We start from the raw sequence: 23,272 nt of genomic DNA, 5'->3' as shown, positions 1-23,272 counted from the left end.
CTGGCATAGAAGAGCCCTGAACGGATGGAGCATGAGACGAACTCTGGGCTGGGAGTGCCCCGAGTGATGATTGGCCCTGATGAGAACTGTGAAAACCATCCCCCGATGATGCCCCACGATAACCTGGGCGGGCTAACTGAGCATGTCTGAATGGGAGGCCTTTATTGTGCTAAAATTGGCCCCCATGAGGAGTACCACTGAATCCACCCTAACCACGAGGCCTCTTAGCCTCCTTCTCAATCCTCTCCCGACAACGAACCATATCAATCTGTCGAGCTATGTCAAAACCTCATCAAAGGTAACACCAGATACTTTATCTCTAGTCATAAGCAACTGAAGCTGAAAATCGAGGCCATCTATAAACCTCTTGATCCTCTCTCGATTTGTGGGAACCAACCAGACTGAATGACGAGCTAACTCAGAGAACCGCATCTCATAGTGTGTAACAGATCTGTCGCCCTGACGACGCTGCTCGAACTGCCTGCGCAACTCCTCTCGGCGAGACTCAGGTACAAACTTCTCCAGAAAGAGAATGGAGAACTGCTACCAAGAAAGGGGTGATGCGCCAACCGGCCTACGCCTCTCGTAAGCCTCCCACCAACTGAGTGCAGCCCTGGCGAACTAGAAAGTAGTGAATGAGACCCCACTAGTCTCCAAAATACCTACGGTCCGAAGCATCCTCTAACACTTGTCCAAGAAACCCTAGGCATCCTCGCCCTCTACACAACTAAAAGTCGGAGGCCAAAGTCTACAAAACCTCTCCAATCTGCGCTACTCGTCCTCTGGCATAACAGGTGTTGCATAGTCCTGAGCAGCTGCAACCGGTTGGGCTGGAGGTGCCCCCGGTGTCTAAAGTCCCTGCACGACCTGCTCAAGTGTGCAAGCGGCGGGAGTCTGAATGCCTCCCCCGGCCTGAGAAGTAGTTGCGGCTGTAGTAACTGAGATCGCCTAAGCTAGGCCAGTGCATACTGATAGAATCTGGGCCAGGGCCTCCTGAAGGCCTGAGATCACAATAGGCACAACTAGTTCCTGAGCAGGTGCTGCTGGAGCGTCCACAACTGGGACCTGATTATGACCTAAGGCAGCTGGTAGATCTGCAGGTGCTGCCCTAGCTGTTGTGCGGGCTACACCCATGCCCCTACCACGGTCTCGACCGCGTCTTTGGCCTCTAGTGGCCCTAGCTGGTGGTACTGGTGGTCGTCCATCCTGACCGGTAGCACGTGTCCTCACCATCTGTGAGAGAAAAGAATAACAGAAGTTTAGTACTAGAATCAACAGATTCGCACGACAAGAATTCGAGAATATGAAGTTTTTCCTAAAGGTTCTGCAGCCTCCCAAGGATAAGTACAGACGTTTCTGTACCGAACTGCAAGACTCTACTAAACCTGCCCATGTCTTGTGAGACCTATATAACCTAGGCTCAAATACCGACTGTCACGACCCTAAAACTGACCTGGTCGTGATGGCGCCTAACGTGAAACTAAGCCAGCCGACACAAATCCAAAACCAACCAAAAAATCATAAGAAGTCATTTTAAGCCATTAATTACCTAAAATCCCATAATAAGTTTAAATAAGCAGTGCAGAAATATAACACAAGCTTGACATTGGGGTATCACTAGTCATGAGCAACTACAAACTCATCTAGGAACAAGAAAGGATGACATAGTCTGAAAATAAACTACAAAGACAATCTAAATAAGATAGGAAGGAGAAGAACTGGATTGCGAACGCCAAACAGCTACCTAGTCAACTCCGGAGACCTACTGGAAGACTGATTAGCACTCACTATCGAGTCCCGAGACCCCTGGATCTGCACACAAGGTGCAGAGAGTCATGTGAGTACGCCAACTCAGTACGTAATAAAAGTAAATGAAAGCTAAGCAGTAAGAAAACACATAATTTCACGTCATAGCACTACAGCAAAACAGTATATGCCAGAACAATACAGTAAAGCAATAAAACTCGCAAAAACAACTTATTTCACTAAAACCTTTTTAAAACATCTTCCAATAGTTTCAAACGAGTGATGAAAACAGTGAGTAAAAGTGATGAAAGCATAAATAGCCCCTCATGCAAAACATGTACCACAACCTCCCCTCGGGCAAAGTATCAACAGATCCAGCCTCGCGGGCTACCTCACAATCACTCGTAATTAGCCCCTCGGGCAACAACATGAAACAACAATAGCCCTTCGGGCAGTATCACATCTCTCACACTGGGTACCCGCGCTCACTGGGGGTGTTCATACTCCGGAGGGGCTCCTACAGCCCAAGCGCTATCACAAGCCATCTCGTGGCATAACAAATCAGGCCTTCGGCCTCTCATATATCACAAATCAGTACAATATGCTATGGTACGCAGCCCGATTCCATAATATCCTCACAACACAGGCCCTCAGCCTCACTCAATCAGAAACCTCTCAAGCCACTCGGGCAACAGTAAATCATGATGCTCAGCCCAAAATATCATATAAAAATATCAAAATAGAGTAAATATGGTTGAGTTATGAAAATAGTAGAATACAGCATGACTGAGTACATATATTAAGTCAAAACAATGAGGAATAGCAATAAAAATCCCCTAAGGATTCAAAACAAGTGGCACGAGGCCCAAATATGGCATTCAGCCCAAAACATGATAATACTTTCTAAAACACAATGATATCAGACAGTTTTCAATCAAATACGTGATTTAACAGTCATACGGGACGGACCAAGTCACAATCCCCAATGGTGCACGACCCCATGCTTGTCATCTAGCGTGTGCGTCACCTCAAGTAGCACAACGATGTGAAATCCGGGGTTTCATACCCTCAGGATAACATTTACAATCATTACTTACCTTAAACCGGTCCAAACTTTAATCCGCGATGCCTTTGCCTCTCAAATCGGCCTCCAAATGCTCTAAATCTAACAAGAATCAGTTTCACATCATTAATACACGCTAAAGGAACAAGGCCCACTCGAAAATAACCAATTTACATAAAATAATCCTAAAATTGGCCAAACCCGACCCCTGGACCCATGTCTCGGATTCCGATAAAATCACAAAACTAGAATCCTTACACTCTCACGAGTTCATACGTACCAAATTCATCAAAATCCGACCAAAAACGACTCCTCAAATCCCTGAATCAAAGTCTCCAATTTCAAACCCTAAACCCCCAATTTTAACCACTAATTTCTATAAACTCCACGTCGAATCAGTAAAATATCACTATAGAAATGAGTTTTAGCTCCAAGAATCTTACCTCCACGAAATTCTCTTGAATTCCCTCCTCAAATTGCTCCCACAAGCTCCAACCCGAATGAGAAATTGATGAAATAAGCCAAAAATTCGTGAAGGCATCAATTTATATGTTCTGCCCAGCGATACCGCACCTGCGGCCTTTTTAATCGCATCTGCGGACCGCTTCTGCAGTCAAAGTAACTGCACCTGCGGTTTTCACTTAAGGGCCCAACTCTGCATCTGCGGCTAAAACTCGCACTTGCGGCCCTGCAGGAGCGCTAGAAGCTCCGCACCTGCGATCAAGCTCCAACTGACCCTGGACCGCTTCTGTTACCTCCTCTGTGCATCCGCGACATCGCACCTGTGGTCCCCAATCCGCGAGTGCGGAAATGACAAAAGCAGAAAATCTGCAGCACAACTCCAAAAACCCAAACTCTCCATCAACCATCCAAATGTATCATGAGGCCCTCGGGACCTCAACCAAACATGCCAACAAGTCACATACCACTATTCAAACTTGTTACAACCTTCGGAATACTAAAAACAATATCCAAACATCAAAACACCATCGGATTCAAGCCTAAGAATTCCAAAACTTCCAAATTCCTCTTTCGATCAAAAAGCCTATCAAACCTCGTCCGAATGACTTGAAATTTTGCACACACGTCCCAAATGACACAAAGGACCTACTACAATTTTCGAAATTCCATTCCGACCCCTATATCAAAATTTCCTCTACCCACAGGAAAACGCCAAAATTCCAATTTTGTCAATTCAAGCCTAAATCTACCCCGGACCTCCAAAATACATTTCGATCACACTCCTAAGTCCCAAATCACCTCATGAAGCTATCCGAACCATAAAAACCAAGTTCTGAGATCATTTACTCACAAGTCAACTTCCAGTTGACTTTTTCAACTAGAAGACTAACTTAAGATACTAAGTGTCTCATTTCACTACAAAACCACTCCGAACATAAACTAACCAATATCATGCGATGAAACACAGCTGAACAACACATAAAAAAGCAGAAATTGGTTGGGGGGAAGGAGCAGTAACTAATGAAATAATCGGCTGGGGCATTACAGTTACATACAATCTCTACAGGTATCCCAAACCGGCATATGATGTGGTCCCAGATTAAGTCAATAACTTCTTTTTATCTGACCTTCTCGAAGGCTTGTGCTTCCACCCACTTAGATAAATAATCGATCATAAACAAATTAAACTTGGCTTTACCTAGGGCCATTGGTAAGGGTCCAAATATGTCCATTCCCCATTTCATGTAAGGCCACGAAGATAGGACTGAATGGAGTTGTTCTCTGGGCTAATGGATCATCGGTGCAAATCGGTGACACTTATCACATTTTTTGACAAATTCCTTAGTATCTTTTTCCATGCTATCCCAGTAGTATCTTGCCCTGATAATTTTGCGGACCAAAGATTCAGCACCAGAATGGTTCCCACAAGTGCCTTCGTGGATTTCTCGTAGAACATAATCGGTGTCCCCTGGACCCAAGCATACCGCCAATGGTCCATCGAATGTTCTTCGGTACAAGGTTTCATCTTTATCTAATGCAAACCTAGCAGCCTTGGCTCGTAGGGCCCTCGATTTTTTGTGGTCCGATGGGAGTTTTCCATTATTCATATAGTCGATATACTTATTTCTCCAGTCCTAAGTTAAACTTGTTGAATTTATCTTGGCATGACCCTCTTCAACCACAGACTTTGATAGTTGGACGATAGTCCCCAGGACGATGTCATCTTCTTCGACCGAAGATCCTAGATTAGCAAGTGCATCAGCCTCACTATTTGTTCTCGAGGTATGTGATTCAGAGTCCACTCCTTGAAGCGGTGCAAAGTTACCTGTAGTTTATCGAGGTACCGCTGCATTCTATGCTCTCGAACCTCGAAACTCTTGTTTACCTGATTTACCACCAATAGAGAATCACACTTGGCCTCGATGACCTCACCTCCCAAGCTTTTGGCTAGCTCGAGACCTACAATCATGGCCTCATACTCGGCCTGACTGTTAGTTAATCTAGGAGTTTTGATAGATTGCCTAATGGTATCACCCCGTGGGTGGCTTCAAGACAATGCCAAGTCCGAACCCCTTCACATTCGAGGCACCGTCTGTGAAAAGGGTCCATACCCCCAATGCCGTACCCGAACTCAACAAGAGTTCTTTCTCCACTTCGGGTACAGAGGTTGGCGTAAAATTTGCCACGAAGTCTGCTAGTATTTGAGACTTGATGGCCGTTCGGGGTTGATATTTGATATCGTACCTACTAAGTTCGATGGTCTATTTGGCCAATCGGCCCAATAACTCGAGCTTATGCAAAACATTTTGAAGGGGGTATGTGGTTAATACACATATAGGATGACATTGAAAATATTGTTTTAGCTTTCTATATGCGCTTATCAATGCAAGTGCTAATTTTTCTAAGTGAGGGTACCTAGTTTCAGCATCTCCTAGAGTTCGGATGACGTAATAAACAGGAAATTGCATACCTTGCTCTTCTCGAACTTGTACCCCACTTACTGCTATCTCGGACACTGCCAAGTATAGATAAAGTTTTTCATCTACCTTCGGGGTGTGAAGCAAAGACGGGCTCGACAGATATCGCTTTAATTCTTTTAAGGCTTGCTGACATTCCGGGGTCCATGCGAAATCCTTTTTCTTTTTGAGCAAGCAAATGAACCGGTGACTCTGATCAAATGACATCGAAATGAATCGACCTAGAGCAGCTATTCAACCTGTTAACCTTTGCACGACCTTCACACTATCCACGACCGTGATGTCCTCGATGGCCTTGATCTTATCGGGGTTATTTTTAATGCCCCTATTCGACACCATGAAGCCGAGGAACTTACCTGAGCCGACTCCGAAGGCACATTTCTCCGAGTTAAGCTTCATGTTGTATTTTCTCAAGATTTTGAATATTTCTCGCAATTGAGTCAAATAGTCCTATGCGCGCAAGGATTTGACCAACATATCATAATGTAAACTTCCATTATTTTACCTATTTGTTCTTCAAATATTTTGTTAACTAGGCGTTGGTATGTAGCTCCTGCATTTTTTAGCCCGAAGGGCATTACATTATAACAATAAGTTCCAAATTTAGTAATAAATGAAGTCTTTTCCTGATCCTCCGGGTTCATCTGGATTTGATTGTACCCAGAGTAGGCATCAAGAAAAGTTAGGGTCTCGTGGACAGTCGTGGCATCGATCATACAATCGATGTTGGGCAGTGGGAAAGAATCTTTTGGACACGCTTTGTTCAAGTCTTTATAATCTACACACATTCTAAGTTTGTTTCCCTTTTAGGAACTACAACTACATTGGCTAACCACTCTGGGTATTTTACCTCCCGTATAGATCCTATTTTAAGAAGTTTGGTTACCTCGTCCTTTATGAAAGCATGCTTTACCTCGGATTGAGGCCTCCTTTTTTGTTTCACCGATTTGAACCTGGGATCAGTGCTTAGCCGATGCGTGGTGATTTTCGGTGGAATCCCTATTATATCTAAATGTGACCAAGCAAAGCAATCCATATTATCAATAAGAAATTGAATGATTTTTTTCCTGAGTTCGGGGGTTAATCCTGTTCCCAGGTATACCTTTTTCTCGGGCGTGTATTCGATCAAAATGACCTATTCCAGCTCCTTGATGGTTGATTTGGTTGCATCGGATTATTTGGGATGACGAAGGTTCGGGGAGTAAGGAAATCCTCATCTTCGTCTTCGAATACCTGTTGCTCCGATTCCATCGAGGTTGGAGGCGGTGATTGCTATTTGGCCACCTGTTTACCTCCGATGCTCGATTTCTCCAAAGTCGAAGGCTCTGGTATCGGCACCACTTCCTCAATTACAAACATCTCTTTTGCAGCATGTTGCTCTCCGTAGACTGTTTTCACTCCTTCCTCCGTTGGGAACTTCATTATCTGATGAAGAGTTGAAGGCACTGCCCTCATGTTGTGTATCTATGGTCTCCCAAGGAGTAAGTTATACCTCATATCACCTTCGATGATATGGAACTTCGTATCTTGTATGGTCTCGGCTACGTTTACTGGCACGATAATCTCTCCCTTTGTTGTTTCACTTGCCATGTCGAAGCCATTCAAGACCCGGGATGTAGGTACAATCTTATCTTGTAGGCCGAGTTGTTCCATGACCCTCGATCTGATTATGTTTGCTGAGCTACCTGCATCCACTAAAACACGTTTAACTTGAATTTAATTCAAAAGGATAGAGATTACCAGGGCATCATTGTGAGGCTGAGATATGCCTTATACTTCCTCATCACAGAATGATAAGATGTCCTCGGGCACATAACTCCGAGTCCGTTTTTCCCTAGTGATTGATACTTTGGTGCGCTTGAACACAGGTCATTGAGGGACATCGACTCCGCCAATGATCATGTGGATTACATGTTGTGGTTCTTCTTGTTCATTTTTCCTTGCATCTCTCTCCCTGAGGTGATTCTTAGCCCGATCACTTAGGAATTCTTGAAGGTGGCCCTCATTGAACAAATGAGTTATTTCTTCTCTTAGCTGTCTGCAATCTTTTCATCGATGACCATGTGTGCCATGATCCTTACATATCAAGTTCGGGTTCCTTTTAGAAGGATCGGTCTGTATTGGCCTAGGCCACTTGGTATCTTTGATTCTCCCAATAGCTGAGACAATCCTTGATGCATCTATGCTAAAGTTGTACTCTGATAATCGAGGGGCCTCGGCGGGGTCGATGTGCTTATCGAACCCGCTTTTACTCATGAGTCACCAAGAACTTTGACCTCGATCGTTTCTCCGATCGCTCCAAGGAGTGTTGCGGCTTCGGCCGCTATTCCTTCGATCGGCATATGGCTGATACCGTTCTTTGTTGAATCTCGATTCCCGGTCTATGTCCCTCGGGGGCTTGGCCGCAAATTTGTTAGGATGAATTAAACTTGAGGGGGCTCCCAACTCGTCATCCTCGACCCTAATTTTTAACTGGTAATGATTGTGCACATCCGACCATGTCACAGCTAAATATTCGATCAAGTTCTGTTTCAATTGTCAAGACGCAATCGAGCTCCTTTCATTCAGATCCTGCATAAAGGCCTGTATTACCCAATCATCGGAGACCGATGGCAATTCCATTCTTTCCATCTGAAACCGGGACATGAACTCCCTTAGCATCTCGTCGTTCCTTTTCTTTATCTTGAAGACATCCGATTTTCTCGTGGCCACCTTTATAGACACGGCGTGTGCTTTCACGAAGGCGTCTGCTAGCATAGCAAATAAATCAATATATTTAGGAGCTAAGTTGTGATACCAAATCATGGCTCCTTCTGATAGCGTTTCCCAAAATGTTTTCAACAAAACTGACTTGATATCATTGTCATTCAAGTCATTCCCTTTGATCCCGCAATTGTATGAAATAATATGCTCGTTAGGGTTTGTTGTCCTGTTATACTTGGGTATATCAGGCATGCAAAACTTCTTGGGAATGGGCATCGGAGTCGCACTCGGGGGGAATGGTTTTTGTATGAACTTTTTAGCGTCTAAGCCTTTCAAAACTGGAGGTGCCCCCGGTATTTGATCAACACGGAAGTTGTAAATTTCCACCTTCTTATCGTTGTCTTCAATTTTCTTTTCCTCAGACTCGATCCTCTTAGTAAGCTCTTCGAGCATCCTCATAATCATAGGGTCAGTCCCCGAGCCACTTTTACCGAGCCTTTCTAGTGCTGGCTCAGCATGCCAAGAGTTTACTAGTTCAGCTGTGTTTGGAATTTTATTTTGACTCTGAATTTTTATCCCCGAGTCCCCCCTTTTCCATTCCTTGTGTTCTTTGGCCATCGGACAGGGCTTCCCTGCATATATTTCCTTCGGGGTCCGCGCCTAGATCTGCATTCAAAGAAATGTGTGAACTAACATCAAAAGGTTCCACATTTGGCACTTCCATGGGTTTATTGGTGGTACACCGACTCCTACGTTGTTGTTTTCTCCAAGACCTTCGTTGTCATGAATGGGTGCGTTTTGTGACCTAGATATGTTTCAGCCTGAGAAGCAAAAATCTTGACAAGAAAAGGTGTAAAAGCAACGTGTGTAATGAAAATCAGTAAAGAAATAATCACTTTTATCTTTAATCCAATGGTGGGCGCCAAACTATTTACCTCAAAAATACGAGTAACAATTAAATTTGATTTGTGGTTTTAAAGATATGTGATTTAGTTCAATACCAATTAATAATCAAGAAATATGAAGTATAAATAAAAGAGACAAGTAAATCAAACCAGTGTTACTCAACTGCAGTGACCTCGAGCTTAGTGACCTCGAGGTGGCTTAGAGCAATTGGAACAATTAAGTAAGAACAATAAAGCTAAAGGATAGTTCTGATGAACAGTAGGCAAAAAGTAGAGAGTATATTCTTTGTTCAATGATAAGATGTCTTACAAATGATTGGGGTCCCCTTTATATAATAGGGGAACCCTAAATAAGGAATATTCTTGGTACAACTGTCTAACCACCTAGTACGGAATCGTACAATCATATTCCTGGATTTGCGCCATGACTTTGGGGACGTGGCAGGAATCTAACTTGTTTTGGTACAAATCCGTAACGGGACTATTTTGGGGTCGAGCACACTCGACCTTGGTATGCATCGTGCTCCACCTTCAAACTCGGATCTGGTCCCTCGAGCTCGAGCTTGATCTTGCCCGTACTCGGACTTAGGATGGGCCCTTGGGCCTATAAGTCGGAGGCATACAATTTTTATTGTATGCAATCATCTAAAAGTCTAATATTTTCAAAAGGCTCTCTAAGCTTATTATTGATAAAGACATGTAGAGAGCTATTCTCTATGTTACTTGCCTTGAATTTGCTTATGAAGTAGCAACTTTTAGAAAGATATTTTAAAACATCAGATAAGCCATGATGCATCATGATGATAAGACGTTGGATCCAAGTCCCAATGCATTATGGCCTAATACATACTATATGAATAAGACAATGGGTTCGAGTCGCAATGCACCACAGCTATGATATAATAATGATTGGGGAAATAATATGATTTTAATTAAAAAAACATGAAGCATGTCTCATTGTATCTGCTCCATTCCCTGAAGTGAATGTAAAGAAATAGATCAAAAGTTTGAAAAAAGTCTAACTAATTATTGGGGACTTATGAATGTATGTGGGCGTGTCAGAGGGCAAAATAATAATAATCATCATTATAGTAATTATAAAAAGGAGAACAGTAAGGGTTCTCAAAGTAATTCTTAAAAAGTGAAGGCAATATTTACCATCACAGTGGTATGAAAATAATAATAATAAAGTATATCTAGATGATTATAGTCCATTTGCTGAAAGAATGAGACTTGTGATAAGCATTGTGAATGCAGACTCATTCTTGGAAGTGAATATGACTATATGTGATAAATATTATGAATACGGATGTGCTCATGCATGGTTGGATAAATACCACAACTCACATCTGAAGGAGGTTTGAGAGAAATAAGGAGATTAAATATTCCAGTGTGGTTGCATGAATATGTCATTGGTCACGTACCTATGCTACATAGAAAATATTTTGTCACCCCTTATCAAATATTATTAAAGGCAAAAGTAAAGCGAGAACATGGTCTTGCCTATAATAATTTTGATTATGTCAAAAAATATGATTTTCTTCGTGGAGGAGACATTCAGTATATGGATGGTGTGACGGAAGAACTATAGTACAAAATTATTTAAGAGCTCCAAAAGAGCATTTTTATAATAAGTCTCAAAGAAACTTATTGAGTTTCAAAGATATTAGCCAAAATTGTGACATATTGAGACTATAAATGATGTGAAGATTGAATATCTTCATATTACTACAATCATACCGGGTAAATATTGAAGGTTACCCAACTTTTTTCTTGCTTGTACTACACAAATATAAGCATAATGAATTTACATGCTAGTTTAGTGATACAAAGGATTATCAGTTGGAAAGGACGATTTGACCACCCCGATTCAATTATGATGTACAAAATAATTGATAATTCACATTGACATACATTAAACAATAAAAGATTCTTCATGAATTCTTGTCACGACCTGGAATCCCACTAGCGCCTAACATTTAACTTGCTAGGCAAGTCAACGTTAGCTAGATTATTTAACCAATTTTAACTATTCAAAATAAAACATTAATAAAATAAATCAAAATAGTCCGAGAAGGAATAATAAAATATATATAACGATATCTAACGTCTCCCAGAATTTGGAGTCACGAATACATGAGAAACTAGAGTACTACACATATGGTTTGAAGCAAATACAACAATTCGAGACTAGATAAACAATATGATAGATAAAGAAGGGGACTTCAGGGATGCGGATGCTGTGGAACTATACCTCAAGTCTCCGAATGTAGCTGGATTCGAGCAGAACACTACTAGATGCCGTTGGGACCAACGGCAGTATCTGCACAAGAAGTGCAAAAGTGCAGCATGAGTACAACCGACCCAATATTGTAACGACCAATCGGTCGTTTTGAGCTCTAGCACATCGTTCAGTGATTTGAGGCCTTGAGTAGCTTCACTTCAGGTATTATGATTTGCACGTGTGGTTGGAATTGAATTTCGGGAAGTTCGGAGTTTATTCAGAAGGAAAATTCTCATTTCGGAAGCTTTAAGTTGGAAGAGTTGACTAAGGTTTGAAGTTTTACTAAACGACCTCGGAATCAGGATTTGAAGGTTCCAAGGTATGTATGATGATTTTGGACTTGAGCGTATGCCCGGATCGGGTTTTGGATGACCTGGGAGCATTACGACGCTTATTATGGAAAGTTGGCATTTTGGAAGAATTTCATGAATTTGGGTTGAAGTGTATTTTAATGTTATCGATGTCCGTTTAATATTTCGAGCCTAATAATAGCTACGTATAGTGATTTTGATCTTAGGAGCACATCCAAATGTGGATTTGGGGGTCTGTAGGTCATTTCGGGGTCGTTTGGTGAAAGTTGGAAGTTGAAGGTTTTTGGAAGTTTGACCAGGAGTGGACTTTTTGATATCGTGGTCAGATTCTGATTCCGGAAGTGGTAGTATATTAGTAATGTCAATTATGACTTGTTTGCAAACTTTGAGGTCGATTGGAATTGATTTGATAGGTTTTGGCATCAAATATAGAAGTTTAAATTTCTAAAGTTCATTAAGCTCGAATTGGGGTACGATTCATGATTTTGATGTTGTTTGATGTGATTTGCGACCTCGAGCAGGTCCATGTTATGTTATGGAACTGGTTGGTGTGATTGGACGGGGTACCGGGGGCCTCGGGTGTGTTTCGGGATGGTTTCGGACCAAGTTTGGTTGAGTTGTGGTAGATGATGTCTGGTATCTAGTTTTGTTCTTTACGAACGCGGGAGAGAATGCGAAGAGATTCCCGTGTTCGCGAAGAAGCATCTGTTGGCTGCTGACTTTTGAGCTACGCGTTCACGAAGGAGAAATTGGTCCTATGTGGATTTTAACCTTCACGTTCGTGAAGGGTGCAACGCGTTCGCGAAGGTTCGCCTGGTAAAACATCGCGTTTATGAGCAGTGACTCGCGTTCGCGAAAGGGAGTTTTTGAGCTGGAGCTGGTAACTGCTTCGCGAATGCGAGTGACTTGCCGCGTTCGCGAAAAAGGTCGGACTAGGCAGTGTTCTTTTAAAAATCGGGAGTTTGGCCATTTTTATCTCATTTACTCCATGGGAGTCGACCTAGGAGCGATTTTAGAGCATCATTTTCATGGTCAATTGATCACACCCAACTATGCCTTAAAAATAGGACAAGTGGACGTTGCAAATATAATTTGCGTATTTAGTCAGAGTCAAATCCACAAGGAATTAACCTATCAATTACTCTTGTTAGACTCACTAAATTCTATGTAATCAACTTCTCAAATATTTTGAATAACAATTGATGATATTTTACTAACTATAACTGAATGAAATTAAGTAAACTAAGAACTAACTATGATTGAGTTGTAAACAATTAAGAGAAGGATCTAAGGTTGTGATTTTCCCTATTTATGGAATCCCTTCCTGTTATGTTTCATACAGATTTGCATAATCATCTCTATCGATCATGAGCACTCTTACTATCGTAAATCTCTCCCGAGTAATTACGACAATTTACTATATACACTCTCCCGAGTTAGGCTAGCTGGCCTTTATTACAGCTCACTTTAGATCACACCCAAGGCTTCATTATCCCAAATCCCGCCTTTAAACCCTTGGTTATTGATTCCTCATATATTTTGGGAGTGGTGTTGTTCAATAATTACCTAAATATGCATTCTCTCCTAAGTAATACATACTAAATAGGCACAGCTAATTGAGGATCCTATCAATTAACTACAACAAGAACGTAGTTGAATAAATAGAGATTAAACCGGGCAAACTATATTAACATAACACGAAGTTCATCCTTCAACAGGTTCCACCAAAACCTTAGACTAAATATTTAGCTACTCATAGCAAAGCAAGATAAAACCACAAAAGTATTCATAATGTGCAAATAAAGATAACAAAGAGAAGATTGAAAAACTCTAATGGTTGATTGCTCTTCTCACACTTGTTCTTGCCTCCAATTCAGTCTAAAAGCAAGCTTCACCTTTGCTTGGGCGAGTTTGTTGAGTTAATAAAGGGTTAGGATAAGTTTCCCCCCATTTACACTTTAGTCCCAAAATTTCTGGGCGATTAAACAGTCAACCGCGGCAGAACGCGGCGTGACCGCGGTGAAATGAAACTATTCTACCTCAATCGTTTGGCCTACCGCGTTCCAACCACGGTCGACCGCGGTCGCGGTGGCCTCTTGTCTAGTCCTCCTTTGCCCCATTCTTGCTTATTTTTGTTTGGGTTCTTCTTGATTGGCCTTATATCCACATTATTGACTCCAAAACACTCCATAGTCTCTTCCTAACTTGGATTAGTTCTTTCGAAGCAAAAGAACACCAATTAGAGTATTTTGTTATCATTTTGTCTTTAAAACAACAATAAAGTATGGTACATTTAGAGTGTAAATAGCGTCTATATCGCCTACTATCAACACCCCACACTTAAACTGTTGCTAGTCCTCTTGCAACAAACCACACTCTATAGGCTTAATCATCATTGGGGCACTTCCCTACTCCTTATACCAAGAGTATTTCACATGGATAGACTACTTCAGCACAACCTCCTCGCCTCAAGAGTGGACTCCTTTCTAGCCACGCAATACCCCTAAACAACTCTCCTACTCTCAGTCAGAGGTCCAGACTTACCTTCCCTTCATGAATCATATGCCTACTCACTAGAAAAGAAACTTATATCGTTTACAAACCACACACTGAGGAATTCAAATACAACATTTCACTCACCCTCAGAACAAATTCTTATGCCACAAACAACACACCATGGGCTTGCCCGTTTTGTAATACTCGACTAATCGAGCTCATTCGGTCTAGAATCAAATAGGACTTTATTTGGTTGTAATGTTGGCTACGGGATGGGTAGGATACATCTGGGTATAGTGACTACACCTCCCTAAGCACTCCACTACATTGTGTACTTTTAAGCTCTTAACTTTGTCACACCTTCCTTCCACCATTACATTATTGTGTTAACCCTTTTTTTTCTTTAAGCACACTTTTTCTTTAAATAGTTTCCACCACTTTGAGGCTTCTCTTTTTTTTTTCTCTTTCTGGTGGCCTCTATTGTTGTTTATCAACCAGTGCACTTTTTTTTCTTTTCATGTCCCCTTAATTCCACTTAACAGCCCAACCAACCACCCCACCCTTATATTTTTTCTATATCTGTTATACTTTGAGTGCTTCTAAGAGGTGATAGGGTTCAACAAGATAGGCTATTTAAACTCGGGTTAGGCTTGTAATGTGGTTGCCAAGGAAAACAGGCTTACAGGCTCAACGGGGTTGACTAGGGTATACACAATTATGTGGGAACAAGCATACATAGAAAGGTTAAGCAAAGAAATGCCTATATCACTTTCCAGACCAAATGAGGCTACCATTTCACTTTGCACACACAGAGGGAAAGTTCTAGGCATTGAATGTTAACACAAAATACCTAAAGCCTCACTCACACATGGCACATGAGTCAATTTAGTTAGGATCATCAGACACTATGTTCTAAGTACTTGAGCCATTCAGGAACACACAATTTAAGGACTTCTTTGAGTCAACTAAAGAGCCTAAGTGTCACACTAACGCAGTCTTTATTCAAGGTACCATAGAGTTAAGGATCTCTATTTTCATTTTTGCTTCTCGCCCAAGACTTCCTAATTTAAAAAGAAAAAGAAAAAAAAACTAACTACACCCGGTTCAAATAGAAATCCTTCGAAAAGAACCGTGGTTTAAAGAAAAACCAAGGGGGAGTTGATACACTACCTAACAAACGAAAATCTTTTGTTTTTTTTTCTTTCGACTTAAATCCCTCAAGAGACCCGTCGAGAGGCGTCCGTCTTTGGGCCAAGTCGACGTTAACTAACATAAACCAACAATACCAAACAAAAACAACTCCATACACATTTATACAATTTATACAACAACAACCATCCCCCACCCCACACTTAAAGTTTTAGCATGTCCCTATGTCAAAGAATGTAAAGCAGAGTAAGGTAAGGGGACATCCCTGTGCTCAATCCTAATAAGAGACGGTGCTAGGATCGAGGTGACACACTCGTCCTAGTGCTCGGAGCCATTCCATGATCTTTTTCTCCGACCTAGCATGTTGAGTAGTCAAATTGTCAACTCTAGTACCCAAGTCAGTGACCGAAGTGCGGAGGCCAGCCATTTCTTGCTCCAGGGCTGTCATGCGAGTACTTCAGTGGGCCTGTGATGGGACTGCCTCATCAACACTTGGCTGTGGTGGGGCGGTAGTGTCCTCAGCATCCTCACCAGCATCATCATCATCATTAACCACCACTACCGGTTCTCTCCCAACTGTGATTTTACTAGCCCGGAATGGGGCTTTCAATGGCAATTTTCCATCTACTCTGGGATTTTTAGGAACTCGTGCAGCACGACACAGCTTGGTAACCAGAGAGGGGAAGTAAAACCATTTGAGTACTTCTGGGGAGCGAATGAACATCTCATCATGAAGGAGCTTGGCAACATCAAAATCATGGTGAGTCATAAAATAGTAGATAGCCGCTACTCTTGGCCCATTGACATCGGTAGTGTTGCTGGAGGGCAGCAAACGGTTGTTGATACATGTGAGCCAACACTTAGCTTCCTAAGTGAGAGACTAGGATTTCAGTGTAATTCGGTGCTTTATCCATATTGGTTCCCTGTCAGCCACATATATTGATTCAAGAATCGGTGCCCACTAGATAGTTAGGTGGTGATAAGCCTGGTAATAATCTGTATCCCCAATGAATACTGGCAGTCGGCACACTCGGCGGATGGCTTCAGGGGACGCATTCATATGGGTGTTTCGTACTATGACCACCCGATCAACATGCTCCGGCCAGTTTGCATAAAACTCCCTTACCATAAGTACATTCGCCTCCTCCGGTTCATCAAAGAAGATGTCCAGCTGACACCTCCTCAACTCTGCAAAGATACTTGGGCATTCCACTTGCAAGGCTTGCCGATCAATATGTACTTCAGGTAACAATTTCTTGGATGCCTTGACGTTATACTTGTCCTCAGCTGGTTTGGAGACAAACCTAGCGCGATCAAATTGTTCCGCACTAGCTTGACCCCGAGCTCTAGAAGAACTGCCCGGTCCACTAACGGAGGACCCTGTGGTACGTTTCTTCCTGGATTGATGCATTGTACCTGCCAAAAACATAGGCTCCTATTAGTGAGGGTTTGAGTTGTGTGAACCCTGGGTGGTTACTCAGACTTCACCACCACCATGGTCACATTAGTCATTACAACTCCATTGGGGCAATTTCACAAACACATTGTGAGAATGGTTTCTAATCTAACACACCTAGCCCTATGAAAGCATAAATTCTTCCCCCAAATCAACCATTCGCACTTCACCCTTCCACCCCACCACAATGAAATTTACACAACAAAACCACACTTTTATCTACAACATTTTTCACATAACCCACCAAAAAGCAAAAAATAAAATCAAAACAAAATCTAAATATAAATACTACACACTTCCAACATAAAAATTGCAAAATAAAGAAACACAAGAAGGGAGAGGAGAAGTTTGACATGCCTGGGTTTTTAGAAATTGAGATTGATAGAAGATGGAGTCTTGTAGGGGGGTGTGTGTGAGAGAGAGAGAGAAGAAGGGGTTATGTCTTAAAGAGAAGAAGAAGAAGAAAGAGAGAGAAGCAATGGGTTAGGGTTTGTAGAGAGAGGGAATAATGGGGAAAGTGAGGGTGGGCGTGTGAAATGGGGTGTTTAAGAGGAGGGGGAAAGAAAATAAAATAAAAAAATCTTGTTTTAAAAAAAAAATGACTTACATGGGCGACAGTGGTTTCGCGGTCACACCGCGGCTGCGGTGAGTGAAGGGCGTGAAACAGAATGATCTTGTTTTACCACGATCGTGTCGCGGTCGCGGTGGATCGAGAAATCCTAAAACAGAATACTCGTCATTTACCGCGATCACGCCGTGGTCGCGGTCACGAGCCCTTTTTTTATAAGGATGTTAGTTTCCCACACATTTGGTACAACATCAAACAAAAGACAAGAAAACAAAAGAAATCATGGGTTGCCTCCCACACAGCGCCTGATTTAACGTCGTGTCACGACTCAAATGAGCGCATTTAAGGCTCGCTCGACCTCTGAGGTTCAGTCAGATGAATCACTGACACTTCCCTGGATGCATCCATGCCCACATATAGTTTCAATCTTTGCCCATTGACTCTAAATGTATGAGAGTCTTTCTCTGAAGCAATCTCTACGGCACCTGAAGGGAGCATTGCGACCACTCGAAATGGTCCAAACCATCGTGACCTAAGTTTACCCGGAAATAGCCTTAATCTTAAGTTATAGAGAAACACCATATCTCCAGGCTTGAAATTTCTCTCAACAATGTTCTTGTCATGCAACTTCTTCATTCTCTCCTTGTACAACCTTGTGCTCCCGAAAGCATGATATCGGAACTCGTCGAGCTCATGCAATTCTGTGACTCTAGTTGTTCCCGCAGCCTTAATGTCCAGATTCAGTTGTTTCATTACCTACTAGACTCTGTGTTCTAGTTCCACTGGTAAGTGACAGGCCTTTCTGAATACCAACTTGTATGGTGACATACCATTTGGATTTTTAAAGGCAGTTTTGTAGGCCCAGAGTGCATCATCTAGCTTTTTCGCCCAATCAGTTCTTGTGGCGTTCACAGTCTTGGTCAGTACACTCTTTATCTATCTATTCGACACTTTGACCTATCCACTAGTCTGAGGATGATACGAGATTGTCACCTTGTGGTGCACATCGTACTTTGCTAGCAATTTCTCGAAGGCTCGATTGCAGAAATGAGTGCCTCCGTCACTGATAATAGCTCTCGGGATCCAGAAACGGGTGAATATATTCTTATTCAAAAATCCCACCACCACTCTTCCATCATTGGTGAAGAGTGCTGCAGCTTACACCCATTTGGACACGTAATCTACAGCAACAAGTATGTATTTATTGCCAAAGGAGCTGACAAAGGGGCCCATGAAGTTTATTCCCCATACATCGAACGCTTCAACCTCTTGAATTGGGTTCATGGGCATCTCATGGCGACGAGAAATGTTTCCGATTCGCTGACATTCATCACAGCTCTTCATCCATCGATGTGCATCCTTAAATACTGTTGGCTAGTAGAACCCGACTTCTAGAACTTTAGCTTCCGTCCTGAATCCTCCAAAATGTCTGCCATATGTCGATGCATGAAATGCTTGCAAAATAGAAGATTGTTCTATCTCAGGGACACGCCTCCAAATCATATTATCAACAAAAATTCTAAACAGATAAGGTTCATCCCAGTAATACATATGGCAGTCACGGTAAAACATTTTCTTTTGCACAGAAGATTGGTCATAGGGAACTATACCGCTTGCTAGGTAGTTTGCAAAGTCTGCATACCATGGCACTTCCTCAAGGCTTGTGGCGAGTAGCTACTCGTCTGGAAAGGTTTCCAGAATATCCTCTGTCTCTACTGAGTGTTCAGCTCCTTCAAGTCGCAATAGATGATCAGCAACCTGGTTTTTCGTGCCCTTACAGTCACAAATCTCCAAGTCGAACTCTTGCAGCAACACCCAACGAATCATGCGCGGTTTGGACTCCTTCTTCTCAATCAAGTACCGGAGAGCTGCATGATCAGTATATACAATTACCTTAGAGCCAATCAGGTATGATCTGAACTTGTCGAATGCAAACACCACAACCAGCATCTCCTTTTCAGTCATAGTGTAGTTCAGCTGGGCTCCACTCAACGTTCTACTGGTATAGTAAATTGGGTGCATTAGCTTGTCTTTCCGCTGTCCCAACACTGCCCCCATTGCATAGTCATTGGCGTCACACATGAGTTAGAATGGTTGCTCCCAGTCGAGGCAACAATGATGGGTGTTGTGACTAGCCTCTTTTTCAACTCCTCGAATGTTACCCTGTGTCACGCCTCCTTTTACACCCTGAGAGGTATATGGGAGTTTTTCCAATTAAAATGACATTATTCGAAATGGGATTATTTATTCACATTCAGAGTCGCCACTTGGGATAATTTATTTTTGGTGTCCCAAGTCACCGGTTTATTTTAAAAATTCCAATTCGAGGAAATTTTGACTTTATTATAAAAGTCTGCGAACCAGAAATTCTAGATAAGGAATTCTGTTAATCCGAGAGAAGGTGTTATGCATTCCCGGATACCGTGGTTCTAGCACAGTCAATTAGCGATTTATACTTGGCTCAAATTGTTTAATTACTTATTTTTAAGACCTATGTGCAATTTACCTTTTACCGCTTTTAATTGCTTGATTTATTCGTAATTAAAGAATTAAGTTACGCGTACGTATACTCATCTCATTTGGCGCATCAAAATTTATGTCACGTGTACGTGTCCACAACTAATCACGCTTTATTAATTATTAAGAAAGTTTGGTTGAAGTTGTGCGAACGCATTTCTCGAGTTACTTTTTTTTTAGAATGTAATTCGTAATTATGTTACCCGAACGTATACAACATCACAATAATATATTAAATCACGACTAATCAAAACAGGCAAATGGCGCAAGATTAGTCAGAACTAAATCTATATTCTTTTTCTCATTGATAACCTCTTGCGTACGTACCACTATATATAAAACTTATACGTAGCTGTCATTTCTAACTCATCATCTAAAAGAACAATATAAAAGTTTGCTTCCTTTGTACCTTGCATGTGGTGCTCTTCATGAGTTCGTCCATCAGAATCTGATGTTTACATTGCAGGCCATTGCATTTAGTTCGAAATACAAGAACCAAACATGGCAAACACCAGCGAGCGAGAAAACCCAAAAAATAGGATGTATATTTAGCAAAGAGAATTAATCCAGTAAGACAAAGCTTTCATCAGTTTACCTAATTTTCTGGTAGTAATTATTACCTTACAACTTACCTGATTGTTTTAATTAGGAACTTAAACACTTTTGATTAACGGTTGTTAATTGGTGATAGTGCAGATGGACAATCACAAGGAGAATGAAGCAATTGCAGAACTGTCACGGGCCATAGGTGATTCAAGAATAGATGGCACACCTCCATTTATTTCAAAAGTTGGTGTTCAACTAAAGCAAACTGCGGATGTTAAGATTTTCTTAAGCTTGAGGTTATTGCAAGGCCATGAATTACTATGCTTGGTCAACAACTCACGAATTCTGTCCTTTCAACATTTGAAATCAAAGGACTTATTGCTTTCGATTTCAACTAAATAAAGTTTAGAACATGGAAAATTTGCCGTAACTCAACAAACATTTCATAACACAAAGTAAAGATCTTACCAATTCAATACGTAATTATTAGAACCAAAATAAGGTAAGAAAATCATTCTTGGAGTTCCACGTAAATGGAAATGGATATTTTTTAGAGGCAAAATCTTATTTTTGGGCTAAAGGTCGAGAGAAAGAACATTGAGTCAACCCAAAGGATGAGTTCCAAATATTCCAACATATTTTAGTCTCAAACATAGCAAATTTGGTTTACTAACAGAGGATTAACTATATGCTAACCTCAAATCATCAACCAAAAAAATAGGACATTGCATATTACATCCATCAAACATTCAAACTAAAGCATATTAAACAACTCAAATACACAACAAATCAGAATATAACTCAAATCGTAGCCATCTTGTACTGTTATGTACTAACATGTAAACTCAGACGACTAGATGCCAAATCAAAATCTCAACAGCCCTTCCAAGGCTTCTACCTACTATAAGAAAATTAAGATAGAATAGTGGAAAACAAACCTGTTGAGCAAAATCCTTTAATAATAACAGAATGTAGCCAGCAAATACAAGCTTGAGTTCGAATCTATTCCAAGAGAAAAAATCGGATAATTAGGAACTCGATGGCAACAAAACATAGTCAAATGTGAGGAGCTCAGCATCATGAATCTGCCAAAAATCAGCAACAATAAATCAACAAATTTGAACCTCTACAGCTTGTGAAAATCTAGAGAAGAAGAAATTCATCTTTGAAATCGTATTTCTTCAAACCTTTATAGGAAAAAATCCAGTTTTCTTTCTATTATTTGTAGTTTTTGATTTTCAGATCTTCAACTAAAAAACAAACACTGTTTCAACTAGGTTCGGGTGGTAATTTCTGGCAGTTTGTTTAAAGGGGAGAATTTTTGTCCCTCTCGGTTGCTGCTCGTTTTTAGAGCTGAAGTAACAGCTTTTCACGGCTAAACGGGCTGGGATGGGAAATGAAGAAGCAGCAGCGACTGTTTTGTTCTTGTGTGTGGGTTCTCATTTGAGTGAGCTGAGCGGAGGAAGAAGAAACCCAAACGGTGCTCTAGATCGGCTAGATTGGAGTGTCCGATTTTTTCATCTCCTCCTTTAGGATGGAGCGCCGCTTCTCTCTTTGTCCAAGGGAAGGATCGGATTTATTTTGTTCTAGGTCTAGGGTTTATTTAGTGTGAAGGGAAAATGGGTCGGGCAGTCGGGTCGGTTTGGTTTTTTTGTGCTGGGTAGGAAAATTTGGGCTTGATTTGGGTACAAGAACTAGCCCAATATCCAATTAAACCTTTTTATTAATTTCTTTTTCTTATTTCCTTTTCCTTTTCCTCTTTTTTTTTAATTAAGAAAAACCTAAATTAAATCTTAAATTAAACAAATTATCTAATTAAAAAAAATATAAAAATTACTTGATCCTAAATTAAAAGAGAAAAATCACTAATCTAAAAATTATAAGGTAAAAAATGTAAAATGAGCTATTTTTGTGATTTCATTTTTTAATAAAATAAATAATTAACTAATTAATCCTAAAAATGTAAAAACAAAACCTAAATGCAATGCATGGTATTTTTGACATTTTTCATGATTTTAATAAAAATTAAACATGCACAAAAATGCAAGCAATTGGTAAAAACCCTACAAAATCCTATAAAATGGCAAATGCTTGGAAAAAATCTATTTTCTTTGATTTTATAGGAGCAATTCATATAGGCAAAAATCACGTGCTCACAGCTGTCCCTCTTTGCTCAAAAACATGAAGGGTTTTTTGGGAAAAGATAAAATGAGCAATTACAAGCGATTTTTGCCCGTTTGAAACTCCATGAGAAGAATCTTTTGAAAAAATCTGACCGAACCTTGTTTCGGAGGTTGTCTGCATATCCTTGGCTATAAAAGAATCAGGTCAGTGTAGTTCTAGAAGTTTTGGTAGTTGGGACTACCGGAAAACTGTGATTTCACTACTGTTGCTGCTGTTTTTGCTTACTGAGCTCCTTATTACACCAAAATAAAAGATGAAAAGCTAAACTAGCTAATTCTATCAACTACGAGTTACAAGATCCCTATCTATAAACCTTCTAAAGCTTGTTCTTGAGTCTTGGATGGTTCTTCCTGCAAATTTTGATCTGAATCTTTATGCTCGTTAGCTGTAACCGCTGGTTAATTC

The 23,272-nt window shown here is 41.1% G+C and overlaps 1 long non-coding RNA gene across 6 annotated transcripts in view; it reads right to left on the bottom strand.

Annotated features, from left to right (window-relative positions):
• LOC107812572 (uncharacterized) overlaps nt 1-22,267 on the bottom strand; it is a 28,654-nt gene extending 6,387 nt beyond the window's left edge. Inside the window, exons 1-3 of one of the 6 annotated variants that reach the window (XR_012710089.1) lie at nt 21,871-22,267; nt 21,622-21,768; nt 1,797-1,812 (exon numbers count right to left, since the gene is read on the bottom strand). This is a non-coding gene — a long non-coding RNA (uncharacterized LOC107812572). Of the gene's footprint in view, nt 1-1,796; nt 1,813-15,624; nt 17,013-19,072; nt 19,808-20,408; nt 20,586-21,418; nt 21,769-21,870 lie in introns of those variants that run through there. The other 5 variants (XR_012710085.1, XR_012710088.1, XR_012710086.1 and 2 more) reach the window with 5 other exon arrangements.
• Nucleotides 22,268-23,272: the final 1,005 nt, after the last annotated feature.

This window comes from Nicotiana tabacum, chromosome 1, assembly GCF_000715075.1.
Source record: "Nicotiana tabacum cultivar K326 chromosome 1, ASM71507v2, whole genome shotgun sequence".
In the NCBI taxonomy this organism is placed as follows: domain Eukaryota; kingdom Viridiplantae; phylum Streptophyta; class Magnoliopsida; order Solanales; family Solanaceae; genus Nicotiana; species Nicotiana tabacum.
This window is presented reverse-complemented; position numbering and strand designations above follow the sequence as displayed.